Source organism: Platichthys flesus, chromosome 1 (genome assembly GCF_949316205.1).
Source record: "Platichthys flesus chromosome 1, fPlaFle2.1, whole genome shotgun sequence".
NCBI classification, from domain to species: domain Eukaryota; kingdom Metazoa; phylum Chordata; class Actinopteri; order Pleuronectiformes; family Pleuronectidae; genus Platichthys; species Platichthys flesus.
The window spans coordinates 2,497,803-2,513,163 of record NC_084945.1 but is presented as its reverse complement, the minus strand read 5'-3'; the positions used below and the strand labels follow the sequence as shown (position 1 = coordinate 2,513,163).

Below are 15,361 nucleotides of genomic sequence, written 5' to 3'. Positions count from 1 at the left end.
CCCACTGGAGCACCAATGTGAATACAAAGAACCTTTAAAAACGGTCTTGGTCTAAATTTGGAAAGAAGTTTTGAACTTAAGCTGAATTTTTACCTCCACGTTCGCTCTTTGTACGAGGAGGAGACGATGATGTGTTGTTATGGATAATTGTGAACTAACTATGATGGACGGGGACGCAGCAGCGTGAGACACAGCGGTGACAGACTCAACCTGCCAGACACGGATCCCATTAACATCACTTGATTACATTGTGAAAACAAGATGAATAAAGAGAATCACTGAGCTGCAGCATCAACACCAGGATTCTCTGAGGTATCGTTTTAAAACACGTCACAGAAGAAATCCCATGCTTTGTTCTTCACTATTTTCCTTTTGGACGAGTGAAACCAAAACATGCAGATTCTTTTAAAAAAGAAAAACCTTGAAATCACATTTATATCTGTAATTAACAACATCCAAAGGCCGAGGAAGGCAAGTTATTTTTGCAGACTTTGCTGTATAATTTTCTTATATTCATAAGATATGCTCCACTTATTATATCCACAATATATTCCTATATTAGAGAAGCTAATGGTGCAGGGATTTTCCTTGACACTGTGTCCTCTGCTCTCTATTGTCACAGTGAAAAGACGAATCTCCTGATGTCTACATGTTGTAAATATGGTGATTTAAGACACCACAGTTTCATTACACACTTTACAGTTTCACTGTGGCCAAATACATGCAATAATACATGTTATTCATGTTTATTCGTCTGGGAAACTATTCTTTTCCATGTATTTATGTGCTAAGGTAAATTCTGGCATCATAGTTCCCAGGTTCTAAACCCCATACACAATGTAACCATGCTGGCTCTGTGTGCAGCATTAGCACATGGAAGTGTTAACGTGCAGCCCTGTGGGAAGTAATAACGTGTCTCCAGGAAACCCGATCTCACGACCTGCCGACTCTCAGGCCTGATCTCTTGAATCCAGAGTTGGCAGTAAAGCTCTCTTCAGGCTGGTGGTGTGACTTCCAGAGAGACGCAGTGATTCGTATAAACACACAGGTTTGTTTTCCAGTGTGACCTCTTTGTTCACTCTGGAGTCTGGCACCTTACTGATGTCGTTTGTCTCCTGAATGATAAGCACCAATTATTGTGTGAATGATGAGAAGAGAGAGAAGACGCTGGGAGGATAATCCTTTACCCTTGTGAACCCGGTGGACCACACAGCAGCGGCTGATTAATGTTGGAATCGAACAATTACAGCCTTCACCAGTGGAGCCTAGACTACAAGTTAAATCTATTGAGCTCAAAGTTTCCTCAAAGTGGAACAGAGCAGAAAATCGGACTTTAATGTAAAGAAGCAAAGTAAACATGTCTAGTTCTATGCAAAATACTCAGATTTATTTGTTGTATTATAAATGACAATCATTAAATATTGGTTTACTGCTTTTTATTAGCTCTGGGGATTGGTGTCCAACAACTTTCTCTCTCAGTGTCAGTATAGATTATACATGTACATTTTTATCATCAATCAAAATTTAACTTCCATCTGCAAGGAGAAATTAGAGGAATCAGAAGTTAGGTACTAAGCGCATCATTTTTACTTTTCAGATACAGTATGCTTGTGTGTCCATACTGATGTTCCTGCCAGTGTCCTCAAGTCATCAGTACTTTCTCACTGGATGAACACAGTGATGTGAAATTGTCGAAAGGTTTCTGAGTTGACAGCTGACATGAGCTGCGTTTTACAGAAAAACTCCCAGAACCTTTAGTCTGAGGATGGAACATTTGTCAAGGAACTAAAAGGTTCTTCCAGAATGTTGTTCATCTCCACAGCAGTCCACAGACCAGGGCAGGCAAATCTTCTGACGTATCAACAACCAACGACAACTACAACTGTTCAACTCCAGTCCACCAGGCAGCTGTAATGTGGAAGACTATACATGATGATAACACCAGATGACTCGTGCAGCAGTAAACATGGTTGAGATTCAAATTGAGCTTGTGTTTATCAGAAAGAAGAAGGAGAAGAAGAGAAGAAATATATTCAAAACACCTGAAATACTCAACAGGGACGTTTTCGAAGGTGAAACCATTTCCTGACGTTATTTAGACCCTGGTCCCTAAACGTGCGAGTTCCTACAAAGTTCCTGTGGTGGAAACACAACTACAAGACATTGCAAACACTAAAGGACACTAAAAGAGTTTTTGGACTGAAACCAGCTGCAAGAAGCATGACCATCACCCTCACCCTCATCCAGCCCCTGCATTAGAGGGGTTACCGTTATACACTGCATGTTTTCAATCATTCGGTATGGCCTGCAAAGGATGTTGTAAAAATGTCAAATGGCCCTCGATAGGTTCCCCACCCCTGCTTCAGACGATGAGATCAGTGCCCAACGCTCAAATGCATCCCTCTGACATCACATGCCACCCACCATCTGAGAACAATCTGCCTCTCTCCGGCAGGCTGTACCTTGAGCTTACAGCTAATTAGTGTTTGGGGATGCTTTTCCCTGGGAACATGTAATCCTGCTCTCAGCTGGTCTGTGTGAAAATCAATAGTAGCTTCTCTTTTATGCAGTCTCTCCTTTCGGCTACGTTTTGCATACGAACCAAGCTGTGCTGCGATAAAAAACAACAACCCGGCTTTTATCGGAAAATTCTTCTTTCTGAAGATATCAGAGGGAACATGTGAGAAAACACATCGAGCTGCCACGTGGAAGGCAAACTAGAAGAAGACAAATATCTCAGGATGAAAAAGAGAAATCAAACATGTAGAAGACGACACGATTTTGACCGAGGTCACTTCCAGCCTCCTGCAATATGTACCGGGGTGTCGGCCCTGAGCGAATGTTCAGGAACCTTTCCTGTTTCTGTGAACGCATCTGACCAGACAATCTCCTGTCGCGTTCTTTTAATGTGAAAGGAAAACTCTGGAAAATTTCCAGCAAATCCAGTCCATGTCTGAAAACAGCGTAAGTACTGCCAGACACAAGAACCTACAACAGCCTGGTTGAATTTAAGCCTGATATCAATAGACTTAACAATTATCGTCACTTCCACAGAGAAAATGTGAAAATCCACAGTGGAAATGAGAATCTGTTGAATGTTTTCTTCTGTTCTAATGATCATTAGTGTCGTGGCTTTGAGAATCTGTTTTGTTTTTCCTACCTCGGTGTCTGAATGCTAATGTTCCCTTGGTTCTTCTACAGCACCATGATGCACTGTGGAGCCCGGCTGTCTTAAGGGAGAGAAGCTGCAACACCAGCAGACTGTGGAACCCAGTAAATAAAGGGTCGATCGTCTCAGGATGTCTCCCAGTGAAGAAACACTTTCGTTAGGTTATAGCTGTTCTCGAAACAATGGTGTTCAGGTTTGATAGAGGTTTACTCTTACGCTTTGAAGAAAATCCAAATTTCTGTTTTAATTTCAAAATAAAAAATGTCCATAAGATAGAAATCGACAAAGATTGAAACCTAACAGTCTAGTGGTTTATTTATTTTGTTTACATCCTTGAAGGAAAACTAAGAACAGCTGCTGAAGTGATACTGGCGATGTCCTAGTGGACCCTGGCAACATGTCAGACACTGTTCTGTTGTGTCCACATGTCTCCAGCAGCTGTGATTATGTATAAAACGCTTCAGGATCACACACAGGATCCATCCTCCTGAAACCGACGAGCCAAACATCCTGCGTCAGACGACAAATCAAGGAAATCTCCAGCGAGTGATTGTAAAACTCACAGGAGCAGGAAATAGACTGTCACTGATATTCAGCAGTTACATCTCATGCTCTGTTGCTCTCCTGTGCTTTGCTGTCACCGTGGGTGGAACTTCCTCTGATTTGAAGTATAATCTGTTAAATACGACACGCTGCTGCTGAATGCCGGGAAAGGACAATCCAGAGCCACTGTTAATTAACCCTTTTAATTGAAGTCAGTTAGTTGAGAGCTTTTTGTTTAACGCTTTAAAAGAGACACTTTGAAAGAGGCTCACAGACACGTCACCTCCTCCGACCATGTTTCTAATAAGCTGAATGAATCCGCGACAACTACAGGCTAGTAGTTACTACAGATAGTCTGGAACAGACATGCAAGTCAGGGATCGCTTTGAGTTGTGTGTGACCCCCTGTCGTCAGTCAGTCTTGAAGCTTGAACTCATAGTGATAATCATAACTCATAATTCTTATGTCTAGTGTTTTGGATTTGGGAAAGGAGCTCTCTTAGATAAACTTTACTTCCTTATTTACAAGAAAGCAAGTCGTGTAGTGTGAACTTGTTGAATGTGTTTACTACCTTTTGCCTTCACCTGTTACTTGAGTCGTCACTGATCAGAACCAATCGCCTGTTTTTGCCCGTCTACACTACACAATGGGGCCTGCAGCATTACAGCATTGACTTAAACTCCACAGTAACAAAGTGGTATTAACAGCCATTGTTGGTTATAGACCGTAAGAGGGTGGATGTAGCCTAAATTGGTTGCCTTACATTTTCCGAAATGATGTGAAATTAGGTGCCAGCGTTTCCTGGCAGCTTGCTGTAGCCTCCAGGCTCCTCAACCTCCACATCACAACCGCTCCGACACCACAGAGGGGAAAAGGAAACACTTCACAGACCCTTCACATTCCTCATTACAGCTTCATTGCGTAACAACTCCTGGAAAGCATTGAATTTATAAGCATGTTCTGTGAATACCAGACCACCTTAATTGCCCACAGGGAAACTCCAGAGACATTTGTAGTTTCTGGTGAAAAGCTGCAGGAATAGGAACATTAAAACCTGACGGCCAAAGCAACAGTCTGGATCCATACTTCCCCTCAGACATGAACCATGCTGTACTTTGTTATGCAGAACGAATGAAAGTGCATTCTTCTGTGAAATACATGAACAACCCTTGAGTGGGACGGCGGTGAGAAGCTCATCCTGTAGCTGACAGCTCGAAGAAGTCTCCCTTTCCCCCTCTTTGTGTTCACTGAATTATGCAAGATGTTGGGAAGAACATGCATCCTGTGCCTCGGGTGTTGAAACCAGTGCTGACACAGGATGGGACATTTGGAGTCAGTAATATGTGGACAGCAGGCACTGACCCTGAGGGCAGAACCAGGGCTACTGGGACTACCTGAAGTCTTCAATCACCTTAACGCTGACACCGTCTAGCTGTCTCTCTTTACTCATCGCTGTAAATCCTCTTGTTGGACCTGCACAGCCGAGTGGAGCCGGCAGGACAACCAGGCCGAGCCATTCGGTTCAAATGTGCCAGACGACAGCATCTTCATTTGAAATTCCAGTAGGGTGCGCCTCTGTCCTCTGAACATGAACAGACAAGGCAACAAGACGGCACACAAACATCCCGTCCATCATTGGCACCTCAACAAAATCTGGCCATGAGCAACACCACGGTATGTGAAAGAATTTGTGAAAGGCAACAGAAGAAGACAGGAGAGCCGGCACAGTGTGGGTTACCCCTCTGGTATGTGGAGCTTTTCAAATGACAGGCTTGAGAAGAGTTTTGTCACATACGATTTGACAAGACTTGCCTCTCCTGTGCAGCACCGCTAAACCATGCAAGGGGATTTTATTTTTTCCAGAATGTCAAGCCCCAGTGGCAGCCGTCACCACCGCTCCTGTCTACTACCTAAACACGGTGCTGGAGTCCCAGTCCCAGTTCCCTCTCTGCAGACTGGTTTCCACATTTTGCACACTGGTATTCTGGACTGCATTCTTTTCATTCACGCATCAGGAAGGCGTCTGATCAGCGACAGAACAAAATCAGTCTGCGTTGGAAAATTGACCCTGAACGTGATTCCTGAGTCATGAAGAGACAAGAGGATTCACTTGTTTACAAACTCTCTGGCATCTCTGTTTGCTTGACGAGTGATAGAAACAAAAGAAAGACATCGTCCGTGTTCGTTCTTTCCACTCAATTAAAAAATGGCGGCAAATATACCGGAAATATACATCGACGTGTAGGTACATTCTTTGTGGGCTACACGTCTATGGGTAGGCTACGAGGTAATGGTGGCCGATAGAGCCCAACACACTGCAAACTAACTTCATCAATTTGAGGACACATATGCTGTGAAGTTCCACCACCACAGACAAGTGCCAGACTTCAGTAACCTTACACAGCATTGAAATGGAGTCAGGAGGTTCATCCCTTCGTGGGTCCTTTGGAAACATGTCAGTTGTCTGTCTATGCTTTTTGCATGTGTTGGGACTTTTTGCATCGCATGCGTCATCAAGTTGATGAAGTTGTTTTCTTAATTTTCACGTGTTTCTTTCCGTTTGCATGTAATAATCTTAATTTCCTGTGCGTTGAGCTCGCTCTATCGTCCACCGTAGAAGTGAGCTTAATGGCAAAAAGGAATAAAACCTTCCTGCACGTCACTTAATTTCAACATGAACATCCAAGGTGACATCTTGAAGTTTCTTTGCATGAACAATTACTTAATTGATTAATCGACTCTCCTTATAAGTTATAAATCGCTTCAACCTCCACATCAGACGTGTCTTTGTGCAGCTGCAGCGTCGTTGCATGACATGAAGGGTGGATCAGAGGCTGCTTGAGAAAATAAAACCCCAAATATCCGTGGCTGTGCCTGCAGAGGTCAGTTAGGTGTTTGTGGATATTTTTAACCGCCGAGTGGTCGCGTGTCCCCGGTGAACGCAGACACGAACCGGGGTTAGATGCTCGTGTTCCCCGATGAATAAGAAGATATTCAGGGATCGTGGTGACGGCAGGCCACCTGTGGCGTGTCGCCCCCGGGCTGAGGGTCACACACGTCGGGCGTCGGTCTGAGGGCAGAGGCGTCATTGAGCGACAGTTATCTCGCGTATAACCCCGCATGTAAGCGCGTGACAGAGGGGATTCCCAGCCCGGCTCTAGTCCGGTTCTAGTCCGGGTTAGCAGCGGACAGCTGTTCGCCAGACTCCCGCACCAGCCCGTGTCTGGAGCGGCTCATCATCTCGCACTTACCCCCGTTAGCGAGCGTCAAATCGGTCCTCACAAGTCCGCCCGGCCGGTGTCGTCTACCGGGGCTGGCTCATCACAGTCCCGGGGCCGAGAGGCGGAGGAGACCGCGGGGGTTTTATCAACTGGGTCCGGTTCTATCTGTGTGGTTCTCCTCCTGTGACCGTGAACTGTTCGAACCCCGGGAGAAGAAAGGCGCTTCTGCTGTCAGTCACCGAGAGGAGCCGGCTGTCCGCTCCGCCGCCATCTTGGTTGTGATGATGCGAGTAAAGCCCCGAGAGGGGGGGCGGTGCGGGGGGGCAAGCGAGAGGAGAGAGAGACACAGAGAGAGAGAGAGAGAGGGAGGGGGGGGGGGGAGAGACACACACACACAGAGTAAGAGAGATGAAGAGACACACACACTCAAAGTGAGAGAGATGAAGAGACACACACACTCAAAGTGAGAGAGGGAGAGACACACACATGCAGAGAGAGAGACACACACAGATACACACAGACACACATAGACACACACACAGAGAGACAGACACACACACACCTGATGCCCACTGTGTTTACACCATTAATCTCCATTATTATGATAACTAACTGCTAATTTATCCTCATTATTTTCACCTTTACTTTTTATCGAAACCTCTTTAATTCTTAACTAATTAGACAATAACTCATTACATAAAGACGGACAGACAGACAGACAGACAGACAGACAGACAGACAGACAGACAGACAGACAGACATAAAGACAGACAGACAGACAGACAGACAGACAGACAGACAGACAGACAGACAGACAGACAGACAGACAGACATAAAGACAGACAGACAGACAGACAGACAGACAGACATAAAGACAGACAGACAGACAGACAGACAGACAGACAGACAGACAGACAGACAGACATAAAGACAGACAGACAGACAGACAGACAGACAGATAGATAGAAAGTGATTTATTTCAGGAGGTCAACAGTTCTCTTTGTCTGAACCCATGTGACCTGAGGGTGATGAGTCGGACCCGGCCCTCTCTGCAGGCGGCTGCCGCACTGGGTTCGATTCCCTTCACACGTCACGGACGCACGGTGCAGGTGAGCCGTGGCCTGCGAAGACGTTGTCGTGTGTGATAAACAGATCAGAGAGGCGTCCTCCCCTGGTGCATGCTGGGATTGGAACGCTAATGGATGAATGATGCAAGCTGACACAGCTGACCCCCCTGACCCTGGAGTCCTGATCGGCCCTGAACGCTCCGGTGGACGAGGAGACGATGTGATGAGAGGGGAGGAGGTGTGAGGGTATGTTTTTCCAGAAGCTGTTGAAAAGTGAAAGTGAGGTTTAGTTTTAGAGCTGAAACAACTTTTTTAAACTTGAGTGTGCAGCAAAATTATTATTCTAATGTTCCCACACTGATTTACATGTTTCTGTCATTAAGACGTGTTCAAATCAAAATATGTGATAGTAAGTTCATAGAACTTTATATTTTCTATGTTATCTTTGATATACTCCAGTTTGACAAAAAGTGAAAATGCCTTACACATTTTTTTAAACATAAATGAAGGAATAATTCTTATATGAATATAATAAAGTTAGATTTCCTTTTTTGGAGGAGAAAATTACATTTCCAGCATTTGATTGACAAGTTCCCTTCTTTCCGTGTTGCAACAGCTGTTTTCTCATTTCATAAACAAACCTTATCTTTAATAAAAAGAAATGACAATTGAAACCTAAGTTACACATACACTCATCTAACTGCCTGTACAACAACCATGCGTTTCTCTGCTGCCACCTGCTGTCTACTGCTGCCCAACACAGCTCCTCCTCCTCCACATGCATGCAGTGGTTCACTGGTCATGAAGCAGGTGCTGAGCATTTCAAACTAATTTTCTAATCTTTAAAACGATTTTTTATATATTTAAATGCGTCAGACATTAAGGCAACTCCTGATATCGATTGGAAAAAAAAGCGCGATATTATGTGCATCAGCCTCTTACATGTGATTTCTCAACAGCAGTTTATAATAACAGTTTGTTAAAGCAGTGTTGGAGAGTGACCCTCGTCTCACTTCATCGTGTTGATGACAGATGGCAGATAACCGCCTGCTGCTTCTCAACAGTGGTCTTAATGGTGTTAGTGGTGATTAGCAGCTTGTGTGGCCTCTGCTCACAGACATGCTGATGGCTGCAGGCAGGGTCTCACCGGCACAGCAGGGTGTCCAGCCATGGAAGGGGGGGGGTATTACACCTGCAAACACGATAGTATACAAAGTTTTGTTTACAATGCATTTAACATTAAGTTATTCGGGCAAAGGAAGTGATCGATGCCGGAGAGAACAGGTCGTTTGCTGATGTAATCTTTGTATGATTTCATGTTCTGATGCATTATAGAAACAAAATAACTAGAAAGTGCATTTCCTGCTGAAAAATACAGTTTAAATACAGCTCCATTCAAAACAGCTTCACGAACAGATCAACTGAATAACAAGAACACAAAACATCAGTGACAACAAGCAACAATAAAGAAGGATGACATGACAACTCTCACAAAGTGAAGCCAAAGCATCAGGCTGGATTACAGGCCACAGGCCCCGCCTCCTCTATGTTAGCAGATGGGACACGGACAACATTTTTAAATGTTTCTCAAAGATGGTTTCTGTCATATAAGATAAGTTTGGTTTTAATTAGTTAATTGATGATGTCAAAACCGCCTGAGAAGTCTTGATTGACAGATGAGACTGACTCGTCATTCCTGGATCGTGGGAGGAAGTGGATACGACCGTCTTTATTCAGAGTGTTTGGTTTGAGAAAATCCAAAATATACAAATCCAAAGTCCAGACAAATAAATAAAACTAAATAAGTCCCATGAAGATAATTCAAAATCCCACAGGATGAGTTTCTGCTGCTTGGTGCTGGGGAGGTCGAGTGCAGTTGCAAATGTAAAAAACAAAAATAAGAAGTGAAAGAGGCTAAAAGGGAAATGACAGGAAACACATAGCAATTTTAGTCATTATATAAACAGACTTACATGAAAGTGATTAATATAAAAGTGCAGTGTTGGATCAGACCCTGTCTCACGTCTCTCTGAGTTAATGTGTCTGTGTCCTCGGGCCCAAGCTTCCGCTGTAAGACAAGCCGTGTGCACGGATACACAGTTACTGGAATGTCTCCTCTCTGCTATTGATTTTCATTGGAGTTTGCAAATGTTTACATGACGAGCGAGAGGCACATCCCCCCCCCCCCCGGCTCTCTCTCCTCCGTGCATTAGAGGTCAGCAGACAGGCAGGATGTGAGACGGGCTGGTGGTCGGGATCCTCTGGCGCTCTGTCCGTCACTGTCTCATAAACCTGCAGGAGAAACTGCTCCTCAGATGAAGTTTGAAAATCCCTTTGTTTTCAGACGTTAATGGGAACGGCAGGATGTGATGTCATGCTGCAATGGAGGAGCTCCAAAAAGCACACAATTAAATCCTCAGGTAATCAATACTGTGGTTCACAACACATCAGCACACAAACCACACAGTTGCTCTTCTGTGCGTCCTCTGATGGCTGAAGTGTAATTATAATAATCAGACCACTGCTCCTCCACAGAAAATCTCTGTTATGTTGCTTCAAGTCTGTGAAGAACACTTTCTATGAAACAGAATGAATGACGATCAATGAATGAGACACAGAAACTTCATAGTCTGGATTTTGCTGAAGATATTGAGACGTATTGATAAAAATGTTCCACAGATCACGACTCAGTGAAAATATTTGAGTTAAAGATCGTGACAGAGATGTTTCTGACGTTTTCTGTTTCACTGCATCAGGAGCTTCACTTTTCATATTGTTAACATCCATGGTTTCTCTCCTTTGCTTGTGTATTGTACATTTACACCACATGTCCAGCAAGTGGAATATTGTAAAACCTTGACAGATGTAACTTAAACCGATCATTCATTTTTACACACATTTCCCATAATTTCAGCCTTTTTTTGAAAAATGTCTTGGATTTAAACCATGAGACAACATTTATAAAATACCATCTGGGAAGCTGAAAACACAACCGACATTGCAAATCATGACTAAATTCTCCCTCTCTGTCACAACAGGGAAATGCATTCACATACAGGGGATGCACTTGGGTAAAAATATCCATAAGCCTACGTGTGTGTGTGTGTGTGTCTGTGCATGTGTGTGTGTGTGTGTGCCTGGTGAGTCTAGCAACCAGCCAGGCTTGAGTTTCGCCCTCTCTAATATGACGAAGAGGAGAAGCCTCTCTGGATGCACCTTGCTTGCGGGAAGCAGAGCGGCTGCAGGCAGAAATAAATCTCCCCTGAGGAAAGACGATACAGAGGCTCACGTGTCCACAGATGAATATCTCAGCCCGTCACATTCAAACTGACTAATACTGGACTTACATTCAAAAAGTTTTGCTACAAAATTATGCATAGAAGTAAAGACGTAGACATCTAAAGTAAAAATAAATCCTAGTTTAGCATCAAAGGGAAAAGATTCTGTAGTTTTCATTGGAGCCAGTTCTGAAGCTATGAAAACAGAAAGTTCAATGATTCAAAATTCAATATGTTTCAAAAATACTATATTAATGTAATTTCCAAGAAAGAAAGACGGATAAATAAAGCATACCTTTATTTATCTATTTAAAATGGGCAGTACTCATTAATAAAACATTCCTGTAAATGCACTAGAACTAGTAAAAAGCATTAAAAATGAAATTACAAAAATGTACTCATCATTCATGAACATGCAAAACAACAGTTAAAACATATAGAACAATAATCGATAATAGAAAGATGAGAGAATAATAATATAATCCTCATTCAACACAGACACTTGTATTAGTAGGAGGTGCCATTCAAAGCAAAGCAAAGACCACTAACACATAAATGAGGGATATTAATGTTAGAATAAGAAGTATGGACAACAGACATCATTGTTTGACGAAAGGAAACATGCATAGCAGAAGTAGAGCAAAAGTAGATATGCAAATATTGTGAAGAATAAAAATAAACACACACACACACGTAGAAAACATCAGCTTTGAGGTACATGTCTGACGGACGTGGAATGCTTCAGTGAGAGAGACGTAACGAGAGCCGGTGAATCCACAGAGCTGCAGCGACTCTCCTGATACGGATCAATGGAAACAACTGAGACCAGTGGAGCCAGAGCCTCCCTGCTGACTTCATTTACCATCTCTGTAATTCACATGAGCGCACACACACACACACACACACACACACACACACACACACACATACACACACACACACACACGCACACACACACAGAGGCTATGATAGTAAACTGCATTAAGACTTATATAGAAATTAAGCACCAACAGAATATCATCATTCATAAATCACAAGGTTTTGTATTTCAGTGTTTTCTTCACTCACATCCAGTGAAGAAGTCAACAGTGTGACACAGTTCCCTTAAAATTTCTCCTCTTCCTTCCTTCCTTCCTTCCTTCCTTCCTTCCTTCCTTCCTTCAGGACAGGTGTGTTCCACCTGGATTCCTTAATTACCTTCCTTCTCTCCTTGTTTGCAGAGCCTGTTGTTGACCTGGTCCCTGTCAGCTGCAGACACACACATTCCACCTCCCTGACACAATCTCACAGAGAACATGCAGCTGCTGTGCAGGTAGAATGAACCAAAAAAAAAACACCATTGAACCTAGGGGGTAGAGTACTCGTTCTCCAACAAGAAGGTTGCCGGTTCAAACCCCACTCTTCCCCATCTGCGTGTCGAAGTGTCCTTGGCAAGATACTGAACGCCTAAAATGACCCCTCATAAATGTCGAGTGTACTAATTGTAAGTCGCTTTGGACAAAAGCGTCAGCCAAATGAAATGTAGTGTAATGTAATAGAAATCACGCCATGTCAGTATTAGCCGTCTGTCCGATCTGCTACCGAGCAGCAAGCTTCAGGATACAAGTCAAAAATGTGAAATCAAACGGAGTAGATGTTTAATTTGTAGAAAAAGTAAATTATAAACTGAATGTGAATGGAAATTATACGAACAATTACCAACGGCTAACACCAATGTAGAGCAATCTTCTGATGAGCAAGTTCCCAAATCATAGTAATGCACCTGCAGAGAAGATTAATATAACCAATATTGGATAATCTGATTCCAGATGTGTGTGTGTGTGTGTGTGTGTGTGTGTGTGTGTGTGTGTGCATCTGATGCTGAGTTCTAACAAACTGCCTCTGAGGTCGTAACACGTGCACTTTGTACTCTGACTCCTCTCCGATGCATAAATAGCAGTGAAAATAGACTCCATATAAAAACACAAGACGAGGAAGAGTCTCCATTCATTCAGAGCAGCATCAATTATTCATGAATGCTCCCGTGGACAGCGCTGCTCGGGGGATCGATGCCTCTGTAATGTGGACTGATACGAGCCCCTGGTCGGGCCCCGGCTGCAGCAGGTTAATGGGCCGACTGGGTTTCAACCAGTGCCCGAGGCGTTTCCTGCACAAAACTCTGCTCCCCGCTCCGGAGAGGAAGACTTCCATGAAACCTAACAAATATTACCACTTTGCTCAGTGAGTGTTTGTTGCAGTGCAGAGGATTTGGGTTAAACAGGCTCGTTGTGACTGAGGAGAGAACACACATTACATATTTCCGTAGGATTACACAAAAACCACTGCAATGGTTTACCCCGAAACTTGGTGGGAGGCTGTGGTCTGGGATGAACTCTTTAAATCCAGGTGCAGATCCTTCTTCTTGTGAGATTCTTGATTTCTCAGGGAATAACTCAAGATGAACTCCTGATGAACAAAAATGTTTCATCAATTCATGAGTTTGTGCAATTTTCTTCAGATCCAAATAAAAATCAGGGATCTAGTGAATTTAGATGTGGTGTCATCAGGGGGCTGTGGGGTCGGGCGGAGCTGAGCACACTTCTGAGATTGATAAGGTTTCAATGTCTTTCTCTCAGTGTTTCATCTGACCATCTCCCTCTGTGTTTCTGTTTCTCTCCGATCCATTATGCTACAGAATCAATCGGTGCTGTCGTGCAGTGAAGTGGTTGAATGTCTCGTAAAGAGCGCTGCGGTGAATATTGAGTTTCTACTCAATATCTTCTCTTCGACTGCTGCATAGTAACATCAGGCCTCCTCTGCTGTAATCAGTTTACATGATAGTTACTGGTAAAGACACAGACGGGGACCTCAGCCAGATCCGAGAAAGAAATCATGAAAACCTTTCTTTTTTTTAAACGCAAAGTTTTTACCGACCAAGACGCCTAGTGTTGTTCAGTTGGTTTAATGAATTAATTTTCACAGACATAACCAGGAAATCTGGTCCTGGGTCTGTGAGTTTTTAGTTTACGTGAAAATTTGCATTGTAAAAGCATTTTTTTAACTTCTGGGTTCATTTAGTAAATTAAGTTTTACTGTTTAAATCACTTGTGGTTCATCTGATCATAAAAATCACCTCAAGTTTTTAAGCTCACTGTTGTTATCAGGGGACTTTCTCTGTAATATTACTAAACCTTACTAGGTCAAGTCCCTTGAGATGATGTAATTTGTAAGTTAGTGCATCAGTTGGAACTTTTCATCAGTTAACTTATCTCTCTTTTTTCCGGTTTCTGTAGAATCCTCTGATCCGAGCTCAGACAGTTTATAGTTTCCCTTCTTTGTTTCCCAGTTTGCAGTCAGATAAATTGATCTGGTCGTTTGCCAGAACATGTGGCGTTCCCATCCTGCCGGCCTGTGTTGATAATGTGAAGGGCATTAAAAATTCAGTTAGGAGGAAGTCGAGTGTCACTACATTATCTGAGATGTCAGGCATTTATTGATGACTATCCTTTATCTGTTAGCACTGAAAGGGCGCGCGCACGCACACACACACACACACACACACACACACACACACACACACACACACAGACAGACACACACACACACACAGGAAAACCACTGGGAGTAATATTATTTGTCTGATAGATGTTGTCTGTTTGTTTCATGAATTATAGATTCCCCCAAATTTCCTCCACAGTGAGCTGGTGCCCCGGTCCCGAACACATGACATCACCTTGACGGATGAGTCCACTCTCCTGCAGCTGGAACTCAGAGGGTATTGAACCGATAAGTTGAGCACCGGCTTGTTTCCTGACGCTGAATTCTGCATCCGGCCGCCTTTGAGGCAGGTGACTCGTCCACAGGCTGCGAGTGAACCTGAGGAAGAACCTGCGTGGAGCTCGGCGTCCTTCACAGACGGACTCAAACAGATTTAAAACTCGCCATGAAATGTGCTTTAATGCTTTAAGTTAAGCTGTGGGACTCTAATGACATTAAAACGACTCAAATAAGTAGAAATACAATTACAAGCAGGAATAATTCACTTTGTGAATGAAGGAGCACTCTCCGGCTGCTCCTTATCTTTTATCTAGTCTTTTTCTCTTT

The 15,361-nt window shown here is 43.4% G+C and overlaps 1 protein-coding gene across 4 annotated transcripts in view; it reads right to left on the bottom strand.

The window, feature by feature from the left end:
• The window catches only part of LOC133956427 (C-myc promoter-binding protein-like), a 52,389-nt gene extending 45,181 nt beyond the window's left edge, over window positions 1-7,208 (bottom strand). For all 4 annotated transcript variants that reach the window (XM_062391448.1, XM_062391454.1, XM_062391463.1 and 1 more), the window contains exon 1: window positions 6,964-7,208. The gene's annotated coding sequence lies outside the window, so the exon portion shown is untranslated. The remainder of the gene's footprint in view (window positions 1-6,963) is intronic.
• Window positions 7,209-15,361: the final 8,153 nt, after the last annotated feature.